General features: G+C 48.5%; 1 pseudogene across 1 annotated transcript; it reads left to right on the top strand.

Annotated features, from left to right (window-relative positions):
* The first annotated feature begins 710 nt into the window (after window positions 1-710).
* On the top strand, window positions 711-17,205 carry LOC311167657 (lathosterol oxidase-like; annotated as a pseudogene). The gene is made up of 5 exons: window positions 711-1,226; window positions 1,523-2,024; window positions 16,103-16,262; window positions 16,674-16,848; window positions 17,088-17,205. The product of its transcript is annotated as a lathosterol oxidase-like (transcript).
* Window positions 17,206-21,615: the final 4,410 nt, after the last annotated feature.

Below are 21,615 nucleotides of genomic sequence, written 5' to 3'. Positions count from 1 at the left end.
AAGCCAGAGATGAAGAAAAATATCAGAGGATTTCACTTATAGGAGGAATATAATGGAATCAAATAAGGGATCAGGAAAAAAATACCAGTAATAATAGAAAAACAAAATTAGGCAACTATAAATCAGAGACATTTTTCAGGGGAGGGGGAGGTAGAAGGAGCAAAACGGGAGAGAAGAGCACAAAGGACCATGGTGATGGTTCATGGGTGAAGTGGTGCTGGGAATTTCATGGGGAATACACCTGAAAGGAGAAAGCATAAAAGCATACATTGTACAAAAATGAACAATGATATTATATATATATATAAATAAATGATTATATATATGACATACATCTATGACTATATATATGAAATTTTATATATATACATATAAAACATAATTAAGGTTTCTTAGAAAATTCAAAGTGCGTCTGCCATAGGGCCCAACAGTCCCACTCCTAGGTATGTACCCACAGAACACAAATACACTACTATGAAGGGCACCTTGCACATCCATGATCACTGCAGCACTATTTACAATATCCAAGCGATGGAAACAACCTAAATGCCCAAAAACAGATGAGAAATCAAGAAGTGGTATATAGATAATAGAATACTACTTATCAGAAAAACATAAATGCATGCCATCTGGGCAACATGGATGGATTATGCTAATTGAAATAAGTCCAAAGGAGAAAGACAAATATGTCACTTATATATGGTCTAAGAAGTCTAAGGGCTATATTAAGGCAAACTTAAAAACTAACCCTTGAACTCCCCAGGCTGCGCCTACTGCTGACCAGGGCTGCAGACCAGCCCAGGCTTCCTGGCCCAGCAGTGCTGAAGGTGGATGGACCCTCTCTAGTTTGGCAACAGACTGATTTGATGACAAAGCCTGACTCCCGCTGACTGAGTCCCCCACTGTGTCTTGTTGCACCTACACCACCACTGGGTCCCCAGCCTCCCCTTTATGCTAGAGCTAAGATGGATCTTGTACTCGATGCTGCAGATAATTATTTTTTATATTATTTCTATATCCAACCACTGGGCCAGAGTATGACATCTTCCAACAAACTGTTATTTTCCTGGTTATAAGAAATCTTGCTGCTTTTATCCTGTATTTCTTCATTGTGACAATGAGTTGTTACTTTGTCTATAGTCATTTCCTAATGAACCACCCACAATATTTGTAGAATCAAGTCTACTGAGAATCATGTTTACTGTTAGGTCATTACCATGGATTAAGTATTCCCACCATGTCATGGAGCTGGAAGGGATCCTTCTCAGCGAAATAAGCCAGAAAGAAAAAGAAAAATACCGGATGGTCTCACTCATAGCAGGAATCTAGAAAACTTAAATAAGGGGCCAGGAAAAAGAATGACTATAAGAAAGAAAATATCAAAATCAACAAACAACTATGAACCAGAGACACTCTATGGGGGGTGGGGGTGGGGAAAGGAGGGCTTGGCGTCAAAATAAGGGGGTTGTAATTGTATGGGGAATATAAAGATAAAATTTAAATAAAAAATATAAAAAAAATATATCCCCACCATGTCACTGCTTCTGTGGAGCTGAGAGGATGCAGCAAATTACATGACAACATAGGAAAGTTTCAAATAGCTGGATTCAACTCATTGTTCCTGTATGATCTGTCCTCTTTCTCACTAACATGCTGATCTACTGGATTCACAGAGGCTTTCTTTATAGACTTAAAGATAAAGGAATCCATGAACCTCCTCTCTGGAAGATCCTCTTTACCTGAAAGTCATGGTCTTCACCCTGTGGATGGCTTTCTTCAGAGTCCACCCTTTCATCTTACCATTAAACCAGCTGGTTTATTTAGGTTGAACATCTCGGTCAATGTCTGCACAATTTCCATTCATGACAGTGATTTCTGTCTCCTCAAATCTGAAGGCCTTTTATCAATGACTCAGCTCATCATACAGACCATCAGCTCTTCTCTAACTACAACTGTGGACAATATTTTACATTGTGGGGTAGAATTGGAGGCTCATTCAAAACCCTTCCCCCTTTGAAGGGAAGGTGAGAGAAAAAAGCACAGCAGCCAGCAGGAAGTTGTAAAAAATAAGAAATTATTATTTTTTAAGATTTATATTTTATTTATACAATATCTGGGGTACAAGCCACAGGTGTGAGAGGGTGAGAGGATTCAGCAGAGACAGAGTAGGGAGCAGAACAGGCAGGCAGACAACTGAGGGGAGCAGCGGGAGCGACAGGAGAGATCTGCCGCACCATCGGGGAATCTCCCTGGCTGGCCAGGAATCGAACCCGCACTACAGAGGCTGAAGACAGCTTCACAGCATATGCTCAATCTGCTGTGGCACTGGAGTGACCCCCCCAAAAGTAAGAAATTATTCAGTGGAGAGTTTACAAAGACTGAGCAGATTATTGCCCAATGATTAAATATTTTTAATGAGGGAAAATAATCTATACCCAGCCAGGAGACATAGTGATGGTAGCATTTGAAACTCCACATTGAGGGCCCTCCTGAGGGATGGTCAGCAGGGAGGGAGAGACCAAGAGAAACCAACCTCCTGCGTAAACACCATGGGTGACCTAAGAAGTGACTGTGTCTTTCCAGCCAGTGACTCTGCAACTTATATGGTCTCATCAATAATTTTTAAAAAGGTGGAGAGAAAATAAATGATTGAGGGGACCAGGTTATGTCCTTTTGCCTTAACCCACCACATTCATTAAGGAAAATTCATTGTGCTAATAGCACCAAGGCTGAGCGCCATACAAGGAACACAAATACAGTGACAGGTGGTGCCTGGTGTCAGGAGTGAGCTCCGTCTTCCATGCTGGGCTGGGATGACCACTTGTAGTACTTTGTTCAAGGGGGAGCTGCAATGTGACTGCCAGTCTGACAGAATCTAGTAGTGACTATGCAAATGAATGGTTCATATTTCATCTGCCCCCCCAATTCTCTGGGGACATTGCCAAATGTTACATTTTACTGACTAATAAGTAAACTGGAATTTTAAAAAAATGATGCTATCATGATTTATCAGATGTGGGATTATTTAGTTTAACATGCCAATGTTTATTTTTAAAAACCATTATGTAATAAGTGTAAAATTATGTGAATGTATATACATGTAGAAAGGAAAATGTGATGCCCAAGTAATATGTTTCACTATTGTTTTTTTAAAGTAAACTGAGGCACTGCAGTTTTGACATGTTTTGAGGTTATAAATATGTAACTGTCTTAGAAGAGCAACAATGGCCAAGAGTTTACCCTGTCACTGAAGATTAGCTTTGACATCGTCAGTGTCACTTTTTTTTTCTTTTTCCCTACCTCCACTGCCAAAAAGTCTAATAAATACATTTGTACATGTTAACATAAATATATTGGAAAAACATGGTTTGCAAACTATTAGCTATTTATGTGAAACCAATAAAAGTTGATTATGGGGACTATTTAACAACACACGCTCACACACACTGACCCTTGAAGTCTGCATGGAGAGCAGGGGCTGGCAGAGGGGCAGTGGGGAGGGTGAAAATAAGCGGGAAGGGAGCACAGTGGACGCTGCCGGAGGACCATGGAGCTCAGGTGTGGGTGTGCTGCAGTGACAGCACCTGATGGGGTGATCCTACCCTCTAAAGTATAAGCAGTGATGTAACCAGCGCTCCCTCAAGAAGAGATCCTCTGGTTTCTCTTGCTGCAAAGGGAGTCCTCATGTGTCTCTTCCTATCAGCATAACGTGAGGAGGTGGGGAGACGGGCCCAACCCCATCCATCTGGCCCCTCCCCACCCTGACCTGTGTCTCTCCCTGGTGACTTTCCTGCTCCAGCAGAGGCGGGGCTGACTCCACTCCTGCCTGTACTCTGTGTTTTCCTGAGGAATAATGTCCACTTCCCTACAGAAAATAGACACCCAGACATGAAACTTTTTTTTTTCTGGATTGTTTTTTTGATGGGTTAATTGAAAAGATTCTTAAAATTTGACAAGATATAGGGAGGAGCCACAAGGACCAGCCCGAACTGCATGCATTTGCTGTGCTGAGTCTGTGCAGGTAGGGGGCAGGAGAGGCTGTGAGGAGCCGAGGGGGATGGGACCTGTGTCCAGTCGGTGCTCAGTGCATTGTGGGCATTGCTGTGGTCACTCCTCAAGGTCATCTCTCTGCTCCTTTCTCCCTGTCCTTCAGGAGCACCTGTCCCAGCAGGGCCTGCGATCACAGGGATTCAGACCCCACCTGGGCCTGTCCTGTCTCCAGGATGTCAGTGGGGCTGCGTGTGGCTGGATCAGGGTTTGCTAAGGTCTTGTTGAGGAATTTTGCTTCTGTGTTCATCAGGGATATTGGTCTGTAGCTTTCTTTCTTGTGTGTGATGTCTTTCTCTGCTTTTGGTATCAAGGGAATGTTGGCCTCATGAGATGTGATGGCAGTGTTCCCGTTTCTTCTATTTTTCTGAAGAGATGAGGAGTCAGGTGTTAGTTCATCTTTAAAGATTTTGTAGAAGGTACTGAAAATGTCTGGTTCTGGGCTTTATTTTTTGGGAAAATTTTGATTCGTGTCTCAGTGTCTTTGCTTGCAGTTGCTTTGTTCTGAATCTTCCTGACTCAGTCTCAGAAGGTTGTATACTTCTAAGAATTCCTCAGTTTCTTCTAGGTTATTTGAGGTTATTCAATCTATTGACATATAGATAATTAGTATTGTCTTATTATCCTCTCTATTCCTGAAATGTCTGCTATAACGCCTCCCCTTCATATCTTATTCTATTTATTAAATTTTTTTTCCCTTTTTTCCTCCTTGAAAGTATAGCAAAATATTTGTCTGTTTTGTTTATTTTTTGTCAAGAACCAGTTTGTGGTTTCATTGATTTTTGGATGCCTTTGATTTCTGTTTCATTTATTTCAGCTTTAATGTTTTTCCTTCTACTGTCTCTTTGTTTCACTTGTTCTTTCTAGCTTTTTTAGGCATAAGGTTAGATTCTTTCCTTGAGCTGTCTTGACTCTAGGTGTGGCCCGAATTGCTCTGTATTCCCCTCTTAGTGCTGCTTGTGCTGTGCCCACTGATAGGTTGTCATTTGTCTCAAGGTATTTTTAATTTTCTTCTTTAATTCCCTCCTTAACCCAATTGTCATGTGGTAGTGTGCTCAGTCATTATGAATTCATTGACACTTGTTCTGTGACCCAACAAGTGGTTTATTCTGGAGACTGTTCCCTGTACACTTGAGAGGACTGTGGAGTGCAGTGCCCTGTAGATATCTATTTAGCCCTTGGGGTCTAACACTCTCTTAGAGCAAATTTTCCTTGTTGATTTTCTGTCAGGTGATGTGTCTTTGATCAAAGTGGGGTGTAGAGTTTCTTTACTAGTACTGTGCTGCTGCCAATATCTGTTTTCAGATGTGTTCATAGTTGCCTTATGTATTTTGCTGCTCCTTTGTTTGGTGCATGTGTATTGATGAGTGTTATGTCTTCCTGATGTAGGATTCCTGAATCAGATGATGGTCATCCCTGTCTCTTGTTACCTTTTTTAGCTGGAAGTTTATTTTATATTTTATGGCATTTTGGGGTGTCCCATTTTCTTGTGTTTTTCCCAAGAACTATTTTGATCCTGCCTCCTGGAGGCAGCATAAAGTTGGGTTTTCTTTTTTGGTGCAACCAGTCACAGTGTGTCTTTTTCTTTGGTGAATTCAATTCGTTTCCATAAAGGGTGATGACATGATGACTTACTACTGCGCTTTTGTCTTTAGTCAAATCCAGGCAAGAAATGTGTGGTATCTGGAGCGGGTGGTGAGGGCTCCAGGCTCACTGCCTCCTTGGTCCCCTGGTCCGTTTGGAGGATGGTGTCGGTCCAGAGGCCCAGACATTAGCCAAGTGGCTGGGGTTCTGACCTGGGCACTGCCATAACCCCTCAGTCTCCATATCCTTGTCTCTGAGAGGGTGTGGGGGAGGGGTGTCAAGACAGTATCACTTCCCAGTTCACAGAGTGCTGGGGAGGGATCTGCAAGGTCACATGGAGAAAGTCACTGCTGAGGTCATGTAGTCAGCCTTCAATCAGCTCCCTGAGCCACTGCTGTTCCTGTGCCCACATCTGGCTTTCAAGGCCCAGCTCCCATGTCCCCTTCCTGCTGAGGAAGGAAGCTCCCTGGCTCTGCCCTTGGCCTCCTCTGAGGCAGCTACAGCAGCCCTTCTCTCCTCACACTCCCCAGGCTGCAGGGCCTCCTGGGTGGGGTCATGTGTTTCTCTGTGACCTAAACACCCTGTGGAGTATGTTCCTGGGCACCAGCATGCATTGGGTTAGGGTACCCCAAATGTCACTGCAGGTCTCTGTCAGCAGAGTCGCCTGGGATGTGTTTAGAGAGAAGTTCCCAAGCTCATCCCCAGAGGCAGAGAGTGGGCTCTGGCTGCCCAGGGCTGGGGAGGGTAAAGTGGGGGTGGTGCCATGGGCACAGGCCCAGGAAACAAGGTTGTTGTGGTGATAGGGATGTTCTCAAGGTAGAGTATGGGATGATTGCTCTCCTCTGCACTTACCAAAAGGACATGACAGGTGAGCCTTCAACAAATGACTCAATGGTCAAAAGTTATATTTCAATAAATTTGCTTTAAAAACATTAAAAAATGGGTCCACAAGTTGCCCTGTGTCTGTCCTCCACTGGATCCTCATCGAGGGCTTGTGGGGCAGGAAACTGCCTCAGCCCACGAGGAGCTGAGCACAGACAGTTTCACTGCACAGATGCTCTCAAGGTGCTTCCTCTGCGTGGTCCAGAGTCACGCGATGAGATGCTGACGTCACGCTGCTTCTGTGATGGGAGACACTTTTAGGGGCGTTGGGTGGGAGGCAGCTTATTTTTCATGTGGGCAGAATGGAAATAATGAGTGTCCAGAAGGTCTACTGTGTTGGTTTTCAACTTTCGATTTTCTACCAGTTCTGTGATACACAGGAGGGGAGACAGTGCCCCCCATGAGTGTGTCTGACTTGCTGGCTCTTCCTCGTGAGGAGAATGAAGCAGAAGGGACGCACCACGTCACAGAGTTAGGCTCACAGAGGCTGAGACTTCCCGCCTGGGCTCCCCGCGCCCCCCCCCCGTCCCTCTCTGGGGTGACTCCCTGCACACGGTGGACCCTCAGCTAAGGGGACGCCCACAGGACAAGGACCTGAGGGTTTTCTCCAGGAGCCACATGCAGGAGCTCTGAGGCAGGTCCTTCCACGCTGACCATGGCCGTTCAGATCCGCCAACATCTCGTCCCCATCACAGCCTCGTGGAACCCAGAGCTGGAGCCTCTGAGTGAGGCCCCTCCTGCTGCCTCCCCCTCAGAGACTGTGGAGACACCAGATCTTTGTTTTAGGTGCAAAGGAGGAAGTGATTTGTTACAAACCAGTAAAATATTCAGGCGATAAAGTGATCAGTGGCTGTTTTCTCACAAGAAACAGTGGAGGCCAGAGTAGCTCACGTGACGGTCAAGGTCCTGATAGCAATGAGCTGTCAGACAAGGATTCCACGTCCTCAGAAGTGTCCTTCAAAATATGTGATTTTAAAAAATGAGTTCTACCGTTTTTAGATTCGCATTTAATTTTGCTGTTTTGTTTCTTTATACTATCCCCAGAGTGGTGTCTGCAGGGTCACGGCACAGAGGGGCTGTCAGCAGCCTGGAGCTGTGAGCAGGGCTGACTCTGACCCGCCTGCAGGGAGTGGGGCCCTGGAGCCCCAGAATCAGCCCCCTGGGCTGGCCCTCCAGAGCAGTGCAGGCCTTTCTCCTCTTGATTCCCTGAATCACCTCCTCTTGATTCCAGGAATCTCCCTGCCACCCCAGCATTGGGGAGTTGGGGAGGATGTTGAGGCTCAGGAAATGGGGGCCTCCTCCTAACCATCTGTCCTCTCCTCCTCTCTCTCCTTCATCAGCCTGAGTGTGCGTGTTTGAGTCACACCAGCCCTGCACGGACAGGAAAGGCCCAGAACTTAAGTGTTTCCCTGGTCAGTTACAGCTCCAGCCCCTCTGCAGTCCCACCAGGGGAGACAGAGACTCTCCCAGCCCCAGCCAGAGCCGCGTCACCCACACAGACCTTCCCCTCACAGTGTCCCCGATGCTGCCCCTTCCTGGCCCCACACTTCCTGGTGCCCCCACCACTCCTTTTGGGCCCCATCCCCTAGTCCCCATTTTCATCCTCTGTTACATTTCCAGGAGCATCCCCGGCTTCGTAGTGATGCCCTGGGGGCTCTCCTCAACCTCCCCTCATTCAGGGATGGAGAATTTTTAAAAGATGTATATTTATTTATTTATTTCCTTACAGCGTGGGTCATCTTTCTATAGTTATTGTTCCTCTTAGGTGCGGCCCTTCCACCAATGATCCACCACACACCACCACCAGCTCCCCGGGTCTCTCCCCGGCTCTGATCACTCCTGCTCCCCCCTGCGGTAAGACGTGGATGGGTGGTCGGCTCACGGGTCTTGGCGTTTTCCTGGAACCTTGTCCTTTTCTTGGGCGAGGCCCTGGGCTCCTGGGTAGAATTGAATGTTAATTCCCTGGAAGCAGAAGCAGAAACAAAGTACAGAGACTCTGGAGTCCAAGGATCCATCCGAGACAGAAGGAACCTCTATATTTGGGGATCAGCCCATAATCTGGGAATCAGCTGTAATGACCTGGAAACCTGCTTTTTTCCTTTGTCCATAGGACCAAGAAAATTGGAGGACTTCTAACCTGAAACAGCACTTGGGCGCCCCCTGGTGTGCAGATCCCTGTCCTGCCGCCTGGAGCCCAAGGAGCCTGGGGAGGGCCTGGCTGAGCAGGAGAAAGGGCAGCTCTGGTCTCCTGTGCTCAGCCCTGTGGCCACACGGGGGCGCTGCCGCGCTGCTCCGGATTCTGGTGGAGCCGCCAGGACGGGGTGGGGGCTGAGGTGGGCAGAGTTGGGGGTCCTGGAGGGCGGTATCCTGGGGGTGAGATGCTCTGTGAGGAGTCAGAGCAGCAGGGCTCAGAGGAGAGGAGACTCCGGAGCCTGCCCTGTGTGTGAGGTTTCCATCTTTTCTCCCAGAACCCCTCTCTCCAGTCCCTGGAAGGTAATACCTGGGAAAACTGGAAAAGAAAAAAATTTTTCTTTATATAACCTATTAAATATTGAGAGTATTTTAAAAAATAACATTTAAAGAATACTGTTCGATTTACAGAAAAGTTGCAGAGGCAGTACACGTCTTGTTTATCCCACACCATTTCCCTTTTGTTAACATCCTACATGAGTACAGATTTTTTTTTACCACTAATGCAGCAATGTTGACATAATAACTAAACGCCATACTTTAATTCGTTTTTGCTAATGTCCATTTTATGCCCAATAATCCCATCCAGTTTGCCTGGATGACAGTTTCTCAGACTTTCCTTGTTTCCTTGGGAGAGGTGTTGGGGTCACAGATGGGGGTTCTTGGGTCACCTCTAAGAAAAACTTCACCAGAGTCCTCCTATCAGTGGGGTGAGGGCACACACACACACACACACATGAAAAGAAAGAAGTCGATGCTTGCACAGACACAAATTGGCAGGAGGACCTGATCCTGGAGAGGGGGGGTGTGTTAGGGGAAGCCTGTTAGTGGAGGCTCATTAGAACTCTGTTGGTGTGTGTGGTGTGGAATTACACAGTTTAATAGGTGTGAAGCTGTACTCCAAAAATTTATACAGTGTTATAAACTAGTGTAACACATGCATATATATATTAATTATTGCTTTTGTGTGTTTTGCTTCATTACTGCTAAAAGCCATGATCCATTACGGAGGTCTTACTATGTGGGCCTCTTAGTTGAATCATAGTCTCTGGTATACTATCAGCTTTCCAATCCTCAGATATGGAGGAAATTTCTAATTCCATTTATACCACATCTAGGTCATGGGTAAGAAAATGTTTGCTCCTCAGTTGATCTATGTAGCCAACATCTGCATCAATAATATAGAAAATCCTTGAATTTCCTCAAATTATGTCCTGGAAAATGTTCCTCAAATTATGTCCCCTGCAGTTATTTCATTGTTTTTCTTTACTTTCCAGTCTGATTTGGCTAATTTTAATGCCATTCCAATAGGGAACAGTGGTAGAGAAAGAAATAGATGAGATAGTAATACATCACTCCTTAATTCATGTAGCCCTAGGAAAATCAAGTGTTCTCTATGGTGGTGAAAAGAGGAGATTATTTCCTGATGCAGGAGCACTCACAATGTAATGGAAATGCAGGGTTGTATTGCCATGGTTTGATCCATAGCACATTTTGGAATAGTGCCCAAGTCCTGTTTCATAAGCCTAAATAACTAACCTGGACCCGGGTTCCAAGGAGGACCATGAATTTGTGGCTCATGCATACACACTTCTCTGCCCCACGGGGGACATATAGTGGCAACACCCTTGTAGAGACTTTGGGCCCAAGACCTGTTTCCTGTGGTTTCCTGAGGGGAGGTTCCCCAAACTGTGTTTGCATGGAATAGCTGTGAGCCATCTACAAACTTCCATAATGGAGTTTCCCTTCATATATTTAAGTTGTATTCTGTTGTATAGTGATTTATGGACCAGACAATGTAGCAGAAGTACACTGAAGCAAGTCGATTAAGAGTTGATAAATGAATGTAATGTAACAGAATTAGCTGACTGCTTTATTCTCAAAATGTTTATACTTCAGTTAGTTTGTGCTTTAGTTTGAATTACCATGTTAATCCCTTCATCATATTGCTCTGTACTATTCTCAAATAGTTTCTCATTAAAGTCTTTTCTCCTTGATCTGCTTTGCAGACTTTCCAAACAAAGACTGCCACCTTTTTCCAATGTATGTTTTTCAAGCATCACAGAACTGGGGTGTAGACCAGAGGTGCAGTGGTTGAAAGGATTCACCAGAGAGAGTGGGGAGCAGAACAGGCAGATGTACTGAAATACACTGCTCCAGGGAGCAGCAGGCATGACAGGAGAAGGCTGCTTGCTGCACCCTATGTGGCTTCGCTCCCTCGTGGGGAATTGAACTCAGGCCACAGAGTGATAGAGCTGAGACTTACTCCCAAAGCCACCAGCGAGGCCCATTTCCCAATAATTCCTCACTGCACCATTGGCCATATAGAATTTAATATAAAATGAATGTGTCTTTACTGATCAATGAATCATGTCACAGGCAAGTTTTAGATTTAAATTAATTGGTATGCATGTGTAAGGACTGTATACTACATGGTTAATACGAACAGTTTTTTCTGAAATTGAAGAGTCTTTTTGGTAAATGTCAAAGTAAAAACTAATATGAAAATATTTAACCTTTCATTCTTATTATAACAAAATGGAAAATAACAAATGGCAGGGTTTCACATGGTAGCCCTGAAGGATAATATCTATTTCCGGACACTCTAATCTGTTCTGGTGATGCCTGTCAGGACTTAGGCCAGGATCACACTGTCCTGATTAATGCAGCTTTAGTAATTTTTTTTTTTAATAGAGGCATGTTTTATTTATTTATTTATTTGTTTGTTTGTTTGTTTTTGTTTATACATGCACTGGGTACAGTCAGAAGCGCGGGAGGGTGAGAGAATTCACCAGAGCCAGAGCGGGGAGCAGAGCAGGCAGAAGGACCGAAGTACACTGCCGAGGGGAGCAGCGGGCGGCAGGAGAGTTCTGCGCGCCATGTGGGACCCTCCTCCAGTGGCCGGGGAGCAGCCGGGGATCGAACCGGCGCCGCAGAGGTCACCGGCAGCTTCGCAACCCAGCGCTCAACCGCTGCGCCACCGGGGAGGCCCTAGTAAATTTTGAATTCAGTACTGTAAATTTTGCAATTTGTTCTTTTTAATAAGGAATATATGTCCATTTATTTGTGTTTTCTGCAGCCAAACTCAGAGAGGAAATATTTGGAGGCTTTGAAAGTAGCTTAGTGACTGAAACTGTTCCCGGTTTTGCTGCTGTTACAGCCTGGCAGGGAAGGCGAGACCTGGACCCGGGCACCTCTCTAAGCTTTGAGTGTGGTCATTTGTCAGGTCTTTTGGCCGCTGCACCAGCTGTTTTGAGTGTCGCTTGTCTGGTGCTGTACTGGGGCATCTCGGCAGCTCTGTTGGGCATCTCCTGTTGTGTCTTCTGCTGTCTTCGTGAATTGGATCCCGGCCTATAGTCTGGCTGCCACATGCTCCAGGCCTTCAGAGATAGGAGGATGCTACTTGGCAACATTTACGTTTAGGACTTTAAAACACTGGACACTGCTTCAGGTGAGGTAAATGGCCATTTGTGGTCTCAGGAACTCTTTGTTTTTCCCTGGTTTTTAAATAAACCCCATTATTGTTGTCCTCTGAGCCTGAGTGGTCTTGTAATTGTGTGCATGGGGGAAGAACTCAGAATGGTAAACTATTTGGGCAGTGTCCTGGGACAGCTTTAGGGTCCCTTGCTGCCCTGTATCAGACATGATAATGGGCTGCATGAGAAGCAACCCAGACCTTCAAACCTGCACATTTAAGTGGGTTCTGCCATCAATTGCATAAAGACATAGTCTAATGCATAAGATCCTCAATAGAAGAGGACTTTAATACACTTAGTGTGCAATAAAGAGAACAGAAAGACCATAGTTAAAGTAGTTACTAAATGAAACACCCGAAGTTACCATCCCATTGGGTGTAAATGTCCAGCCAAACAGGGTTGGCCCAGAGCAGGACCACTGAAGCCTGAAAGCTTACAATAAGACTAAGGCACCTTCTGGTGGAGACCCATAGGAAAGGGGTAGAAGCAGCCAGGCAAGTCTGAAAGGAAAAGAACAAAATAAAAATGATACAGGGCAAAAGAGGCACTAAAACTGGCCAAACAGTTTACAGGTCACTGTCCAAGTTTTTCACCCGTGTGCACAATTGCAAGACCACTCACGTTCAGAGAACAACAATACGGGATTTATTTTACAAACAGGAAAGTCAAAGAATCACTGAGGCTACAAAGGATGTTTATCTCACCCCAAGCAGTGTCCAGTATTTTGAAGTCCTGAACAAAAGGCATCTAAGATGGTGCCCACCTGCCACTGAAGATGAAAAAAGACTACTATCCTGAAAAAAGACATCGCTCCCAAAAGGACATCTTCCTGCCACTGATGGCCTAGAGCTTATGGCAGCCAGACAATAGGCCAGTATCCAGCTCACTAAGGCAGTAGAAGACACAACACGAGATGCTCCATGGAGCTGCTGAGAGGGGCCAGCACAGAACCAGACAATCAGCATCGAAACAGCAGCTTCAGTAGCCAAATGGCCTGACAAACTGCCCACATCGCACACATCTCAGGGAGGTGCCCAGTTCCAGGTCTTCACCTTCCCTTCCAGGCTCTGATAGCAGCAAAGCTGGAAACAGGTGAAGAAGCTGTGATTGTTTCTCAGCCTTGGACTTGTGCCAGAGACTTGGGGGACATGGAAGGAGACACTGGGAACAGATGTGGGTGAGAGACCTGTGCGGAGATTACAGTAGCAACATTTCAAGGTTCTTCTGCCTTCTGGTGGAATTGTCAGTCTAAATCCATCAATCTTTTCCTTGCACCAGCACTAGGACCTCCGAATCGTGCTCCTTTCTTCCTCAAAGATTCTGCTGCCTCAGGGGTCATGGGCTGGTCCTCTTGGGGCCCCTCTCCTGTGCTCCTGCAGCATCTTTAGCTCTTCCCGCAGCTCCTACACTTTGGTCACCACCTGTGCTGTCATGGCACCTCCCGTGTTGTCAAAGGCTCATGGTCAGCTTCTCCTCAGGCCCTCCTGAGGCCTTTGGAGGGCTCCATACCTGTCTGCCAACTATGCCAATGTAGTGCCAGTGCAGGATCTCCATGAACCTATGCAGACGGGTGAAGGAGGAGAGTCCTGGAGATGTGGTGGCTTTTTGGGATATTTTTTAAGATTTATTTATTTATTTATTTATTTATTTATTTATTTATTTATATAAGCACTGGGTACAGTCAGAAGCACGGGAGCGTGAGAGAATTCACCAGAGCCAGAGCAGCGAGCAGAACAGGCAGACTGATGAAGTACACTAATGAGGGGACCAGCGGGCACAGCAGGAGAGGTCTGCGTGCCATGTGGGACCCTCGCCCAGCGGCTGGGGATGGAACTGTTGCTACAGAGGCTGCGGGCAGCTTTGCAACCCAGCGCTCAACCGCTGCGCCACCAGGGAGGTCCGCTTTTGGGGATTTTAATGGGCTTTTTACCAGGTAGTACACGGCAGTGAGGGGTACCAGAGGCTGGGAGGTAGCAGGCCTCCCAGCCCCTGGTGAGTCTTCACTCTTTCTGGGCTTTCTGGCGTTCTCTCGTGGTCCTGCTTCTCCTTTGCTGCTCTGCTGGTTCTGCCCTCTTCTCCTCTTGCTGCTCTTCTGCTGGCATCCCCATGACACTGCACTTATAAGTGAGTCTCAGCCCAGGTATACCCACCTATGCATGCCCACACCCCACCCCACGTGTCCACCATCATTAATCCTAATGGTGGGAAGGCAGAAAAGCCTGACAATCATTTGCCCTACAGGCTGCACAGGAGGGAGCCGAAGGGGAGGGGGCAGGGACAGGGGCAGAGACACCCTGTCCAGTATGAAGAGCTGTGGGGTCCTGGACAGGGAGACTTAGGAAAGCAGGGAAGCATCTCCTCAAGCCCTGAGAGAAAAAATTTGGAAACAATGTAAGCTCAGTACATATAAATCACTTCTGCTACAATCTAAAGTAGTATGTTCCAAGAAAAACAATTTGTATGAGGTTAAATAGACTTATTTTTCAGGCAATACCATCTTTATTTGAAGAAATGAATAACAAAACTCATTATATAGATTAAGGTAACTTGTAGGCACTTTCTAGAAATTTAATGTGTCTTTTCCTTTAAGAAAAATCTACTGAGTTGTAAACTGATAGTAGTTACTTGCCATGATAAAATGCAAACTCCGGGGGAAAACCAGGTATTAGAAAATTATGTTGCATCCCTAAATAAGCTTGACAACTTTCCGTATCAACTAATTTTTTCCTTTGAGATGTTTGGAATATAAAACAAATATGATTTTATTTTATTTTAAAGATTCATTTATTTATTTATACAAGCACTGGGTACAGTCAGAAGCGCAGGAGGGTGAGAGGATTCACCAGAGCCAGAGCAGGGAACGGAACAGGCAGACTGATGAAATACACTGCTGAGGGGAGCAGCAGGTGCGGCAGGAGAGGTCTGCGCGCCATGTGGGACCCTCCCCAGCGACCAGGGATCTAAACCGTGCTGCAGAGGCTGCGGGTAGCTCGCAGCCCAGCGCTCAACCGCTGCGCTACCAGGGGAGGCCCAACAAATATGATTTTAAAAATTTGATTCTAGAATAATAAACGCATTATTCATATAACCTAGTGAAACAATGCTTTACATTTAAAAATCATAATAGTTCAAGATCTATTAACATGCGAGAGAGGTCTATGGAATTAATGTAACAGAATAGAAAACGTTCAGTGAGTGTATCAGGTTTCTCTTTGCAAATAACATGTGAAAAACTATCATTGTACAGTTTCAATTTATTATCAAAGCTGTAACAAACTTGAATACTCACAATTATCCTAAAAGATTATAAAATGCTATTCCTACATATTTCTTTAAGGCTGTATATTTTTTCATTGACCAACCAAAACAACAGACTAAACGCAGAAGAAAATATGACAATTAACTGCCATGAGACAGAGACGACACTTGTAAACTATAAACTGTGAAAGGTCACTTCTCACCACCACGCTTATTTTCAGAAATCTGATTTTCTTTAAAGCAGTGAACATGCGATGGATTATTCATAATTTTCTAAATAAAATAAAAACCTGCTTAAAATGGTTTTATTCCCTGTATGGTGAAGACTGATAGTTTTGTCCGCATAACACTATCCTTGGCGGTCCTTGAGGACTCGGACGGCTGCGCGCGCGGAGACTCTGAAAGGAAAATGTGTGAGACGCGGTGAGGCAGCCCCGGGCCTGGAGGAAGCTCTCGGCGCAGAAGAGGAGGGGGGTGCGGGGCGAGCCCCAGGTCCGGGGTGAGGCTCTCGGGTCTCGGTCCCGGGGCCCTGTCTGGGGCGGGGAAGGTGGCTGTCGGGGACTCCCCACCTCCCCCCAGGGGCACCTCTCCCTGCGCGGCCAGCGTCGGGCCCTCCCGCCTGGACGCTGGCGGCTCCGCCCAGTTCCCTCTCCCCGCGGCCCGAGGGCGCCGAGCAGCCGGTCAGCGTCCCGGGCTCAGGGCACCGCGTCTCCACCCGCCCCGCCGGGGCGCCCAGCGTCTGGGGCCGGGTGGCGAGGACCATGGGGCCCCCGCTCCTCCTGCTGCTGCTCTCGGGGGCGCTGGCCCCGACGGAGGCCTGGGCGGGTGAGTGGGGTCGGGAGGGAAACCGCCCTGGGGGTGGGGAGGGTGCCGAGGGGAACCCCTGGTAGCGGCGGCGCTGGACCCGGTAAAGGCTCGGTTCCCAGTCGCCCCCCCCGTTGTCCCCCCTCAACCCGACCTGTCCCGGTCCTTCCCGGCCCTCCCCGCCCCGCCGCCTCTTCCCCAGGAGTCTCGGCCCTTCCAGCCCCGCCGCCCCGGAACAATTTAGCGCCCCCCTCGCCCCCTGCCCCCCGCCCCGTCTCCCCGGGGCCCGGGACCCTCGCGGGAGGAGGGTCAGCCCGGTCTCCCCTCCCGCCCCCAGGCTCCCACTCCCTGAGGTATTTCTCCACCGCGATGTCCCGGCCCGGCCCCGGGGAGCCCCGCTTCATCGTCGTGGGCTCCGTGGACGACACGCAGTTCGGGCGGTTCGACAGCGCCGCGGCGGGGCCGAGGATGGGGCCGCGGGCGCCCTGGGCGGGGCGGGAGGGCCCGGGGTACTGGGCGGGGGAGACGCGGAGCGCGACGGGCGCCGCACGGACGTTCCGAGAGAACCTGCTCGACCTGCGCGGCCGCGACAACCAGAGCGAGGCGGGTGAGCGCCGGGCCCAGACGTGACCCCGTCCTCGGGGACGTGCGGGAAACCCCAGACCCCGCGTTGGAGCCGCCCCTGAGGCAGGTGGGCCCGCCCCGCCCCGCCCCGCTAAGAGCCCGCGGGGCTTTGCTCCCTGCGGTCAGTTTCGGTTTAGGTTTATTCCCGGCTGGGGGGTGGGGTAGGGGGGTGGGGGGGTCGTCGAGGCTGACGGGGCAGGGACGGGCTCTCACACCGTCCAGAAAATGGAAGGGTGCGAAGTGGGGCCCGACGGGCGCCTCCTACAGCCGGTTCGCCTACGACGGCGCCGATTACATCGCCCTGAGCGAGGACCTGCGCTCCTGGACCCCCCGCGGATGAGGCTGATGAGGCGGCTCAGACCACCCGGAGCAAGTATGAGGGGGAGACAGACCTGCGGAACTGCGGGGACTACCTGAGGATCACATGCGTGGAGTTGCTGTGCAGATTCCTGGAAAAGGGAGGGAGACACTGCAGCGCTCAGGTAAGGGGGACCTTGCAAGGCCTCGGTGGCTTCAGATCTCCCTCAGGCTGACACCTCCGGGGAAAATGGAGTCATGGTCAGAACACAGACCTCTTTCTGGGGCCTCCCTGGAGGCGCAAGGGGTTAAGCACAGCACTGTGTGGCTTTTGGCAGCCTCTGCAGCATGAGTTCTATCCCTGGCTGGCCAGGTAGGTGACCCACATGGCACAGCAGACCTCTCCTGTCTCACCTGCTGCTCCCCTCAGCACTGTATTTCAGTCATTCCGCCTGTTCTGTTCCCCACTGTGTCTCTGGTGAGTCCTCTCACCTCCCCACCCCCCCACCCCCACCCCTCCTCTGGCCTGTACCCCAGGTCTTGTATGCATAAATAAATGCATCTTAAAAATAAAAAAATACAGACCTCTTTTTGGTCAGAGAGGGAGGAGACCTCCTGGGTTTCCTGTTCTGTGCTAGAAAGACTCCCCACAGGGCCCTACTTTTTCTGAAGGGATGTTAAGGAATCCAGTCTCTCCTGAGCTGGAGGGGAGACCATCCCTGACATCACCCTTCATTGGATCCTTTTGACCTGGAAGCCATCTTGGGGACCATCAGTTTCTCACTATATCTTGTTTTTGGTCTAATTAGCATTTTTCAGATCTGGCTTCTGCTTTTTTGAGTCCCCATGTCAGGAGCATAAGTCTGTGTTCTCCTCCTTAGAGACCTGCATCTTCCTATCCTGAGCTCTTATCCTGATTTACCCATTCTAAGAAACAGATTATCCCAGACTCCCCTGATCAAGATGGTTTATCGGTTTTGTGCTTCCTCTTCCAAACCCATTGCCCTGTCCATTCTGAGGATGGTCACAGGAGGCTGCTTCAGTCTCAGTGAAGGAAAAACCCAAAGTGTAATTGTTCTGACCCTTCTCCTCAGATCCCCCAAGGACACATGTGACCCACCACCCCACCTCTGAGCATGATGTCACCCTGAGGTGCTGGGCCCTGGGCTTCTACCCAGCGGACATCACCCTGACCTGGCAGCAAGATGGGGAGGACCTGACCCAGGAGATGGAGCTGGTGGAGACCAGGCCTGGGGGAGATGGAACCTTCCAGAAGTGGGCGGCTGTGGTGGTGCCTTCTGGAGAGGAGCAGAGATACACGTGCCATGTGCAGCATGAGGGGCTACTGGAGCCCCAAATCCTGAGATGGGGTAAGGAGGGAACTTGGGAAAAGAGCTTCTCAGGGGCATCAGGAGCCCTTCTGGAAACTTTTAGAGGGACAGGGTGAGGCTTGGGAGTCAGAGTCTCACCTCCCCTTCCCTTCCAGTGCCCCCTCCTCAGTCCTCCATCCCCACCGTGGGCATCATTGCTGGCCTGGTTCTCTTTGGGGCTGTGCTCACTGGCGCTGTGGTGGCTACAGCTGTGATGTGGAAAAAGAAATACTCAGGTAGGGCCTTCCCAGTGGTGCAGCGGGTTGAGCACAGTGCTATGAAGCTGTCCGCAGCCTCTGCAGTGCGGGTTTGATTCCTGGCCAGCCAGGGAGATTCCCACATGGCATAGCAGACCTCTCCAGTTCCGCCTTCTGTTCCCCTCAGCAGTGTATTTCGTCAATCTGCCTGTTCTGCTCCCCTCTTTTCTTTGGTGAATCCTCTCACCCTCCTGCGCATCTGGCCTGTACCCCAGTTCTTGTATAAAAATAAATATACCTTGGGCCTCTCCTGGTGGCACAGGTGGTTGAATGCCACGCTGTGAAGCTGTGCACAGCCTCTGTAGCGCCAGTTGGATCCCCGCCAGCTGGTGAGGGTCCCACATGGCACAGCAGACCTCTCCTGTCGCGCCCGCTGCTCCCCTCAGCAGTGTATTTCGTCCGTCTACCCGGTCTGTTCCCTGCTCTGTCTCTGGTGAATCCTCTCACCCTGCCACACATCTGGCCTATACCCCGGTTCTTGTATAAATAAATAAATAAATCTTTAAAAATAAGTAAATAAATAAATAAATCTAAAAAAAAAAATACTCAGGTACGGGAGTGGAGGGGGGGTGTCTTGTCTACTGGGGGCTTTCATATCCCAGGTAGAACTTGCCCTACCTGGTAATGGGAAGTACCATCCACATACTGTGTTACCCAGTCTGGAGCTGATTGCTACTCCTCAGTCTTTTGTAAACCACTTATAAAAATGAATCACCACTTGTTCACCTTGATCATTCTTTCCGGAGTCCGGCTCTGATGAACAGGGTTGAGAGAGGAATCTGATTGAACTGAGGAAGTAAAGAAATGACAGACACAAAATAGAGTTTAAGAGAAGCGGGACCCGGGGGACACAAGGCCTCTCATTCGTGCTGGAGCATCCTCCTGAGTGCCTGGTGCAACTCATTTTTATTGCTACAAACTGCCCCCTCCCTCCTGGTTAGTTACTAGGCAATGAGCATTCTCTTGGCATTTAGCCTTGTCCAGGCGCACATTCACCCAAGGCTCTGCACTATCAAGTTATTCTGTTTCTTTTTTAATCTAGTTTGTCCCCCAGACATAGTTTCACAGACACAAGAAAGACCATCCTGATCTATGCACGGGCCGGTCTTTGGACCCGTGCTGACCTGTCTTCCAACCATGACCCTGATGTTTTCCTTGTCTCAGCACTTTATGCTTAGGGGATCTCCAACAATTCTGATCATGGGATCCTGATTCCCAGCAGATGTCAGAGGGGAAGGTCCCTGCTGAGGACAGACTCCAGGAGGTGGTTGCTCCAGTCACCCTTCCTCTCCTTCCTTCATATCTCCTGGTCCTCAGGCACAGTTTTGGAAACTTCCCTGTGACCCAGGGAATTCATTTGGATTTCATGGCCTGACTCATTTGTGGTCTTATAGGATGTTTCTTCCCACAGGTGGACAAGGAGGAAGCTACACTCAGGCTGCAGGTAAGTGTGGATCAGGGGTTTGGTCCCTGAGCCCCTGGGGACAGTGTAGATGGAGCCCTTGGGGATGTCACCCGCATCAGTCCCTCCTGTGGTCTCATCTCTCGTGGCTCTGACCAGGTTCTGTTTTGTCCTTCCCCAGGCAGTGACAGTTCCCAGGGCCCTGATGTGTCTCTCTCAGCCCCTAAAGGTGAGACCCTGGAGGCCTGCGGTGGGAGGGGCTGGGCCAGAGAGGATGGGACCAGGTGATGGGGAAGCTGTGAGGGAGACATTCTGAGGATGCGGTGGACTATGGAGAAGGTCAACACTTCCCTAACTTTGTTCATGATCATTTTCCTTCACAGTGTGAGCCAGCTGCCTTTTGGGGACTGAGTGATGCAGGATTTCTTCTCATTTTCATTTTGTGACTTCAATATCTGCTGCAGACAGGGCAACCGATGAAATTCTCAGCCATTAACGAAGACTCTAAATGAATTTGCAATGGGGGGAGGCTGGGAGAGTGTTGTCAAGAGCAGCCCTGCCTCTCACTCTCCCAGCCCAAGCTTTTATTAAAGACATGAACAAAGGAACAAGAAAATAGCACGCAATTGTGTTTGTGCTTCTACAGATTATTAAGTTACTGCTGGAACAAGCTTTCCTGATTAGCAGGGAACATGCGCACAAGCCAGCACATCCTCAGAGAACAGGAGTCAGTTCTAGGAAGAAGTTTTGTTTGCGGAACTTCTAACGTCCTGGAACTCAGTGTGCACAGTAAACAGGAGCTCTCCAAATAATCCAGCTCCCTTGAGGGCAGCAGGCTCCCATAATATCTCCCTTTTTGTTTTTAAAGCAAAGTATAACTAGTTTTGGCATAGCCTGTATGACTCTTTTGGTGTGGTGATTTTTGTTTGTTTGTTTTTTAAAGATTTTGTTTGTTTGTTTGTTTATTTATTTATTTAATTATACAAGAACCTGGGTATAGGCCAGATGCGCAGGAGGGTGAGAGGATTCACCAGAGACAGAGTGGGGAGCAGAACAGGCAGACTGACGAGATACACTGCTGAGGGGAGCAACGGGCAAGACAGAAGAGGTCTGCCGTGCAATATGGGACCCACCCCCACTGGCCAGGATCAAACAGGCACTACAGAGGCTGTGGACAGCTTCACAGTGTGGCGCTCAACCGCCTGCACCACCAGGGGAGACCCTGGTGTGGTGTTTTAAGTGATGCAGCAACTCCTGTGTGAATGTGATAGAAGGGTCTCTTGTCACCGATCCTGGAGTTCACCTGGAACCCATGTGGCTACCAGCTGTTTTAGTATTAAGAATGTGATATTTGGACTAGATTCCCAGTATATCCGATTGATACATTGTTGCAGATAAGTCACTACAAGTAACACCATACATGG

This window comes from Talpa europaea (assembly GCF_964194135.1).
Source record: "Talpa europaea genome assembly, chromosome: 2".
In the NCBI taxonomy this organism is placed as follows: domain Eukaryota; kingdom Metazoa; phylum Chordata; class Mammalia; order Eulipotyphla; family Talpidae; genus Talpa; species Talpa europaea.
Note: the sequence above shows the minus strand (reverse complement) of the source record. Positions and strands in the feature narration are given on the sequence as shown.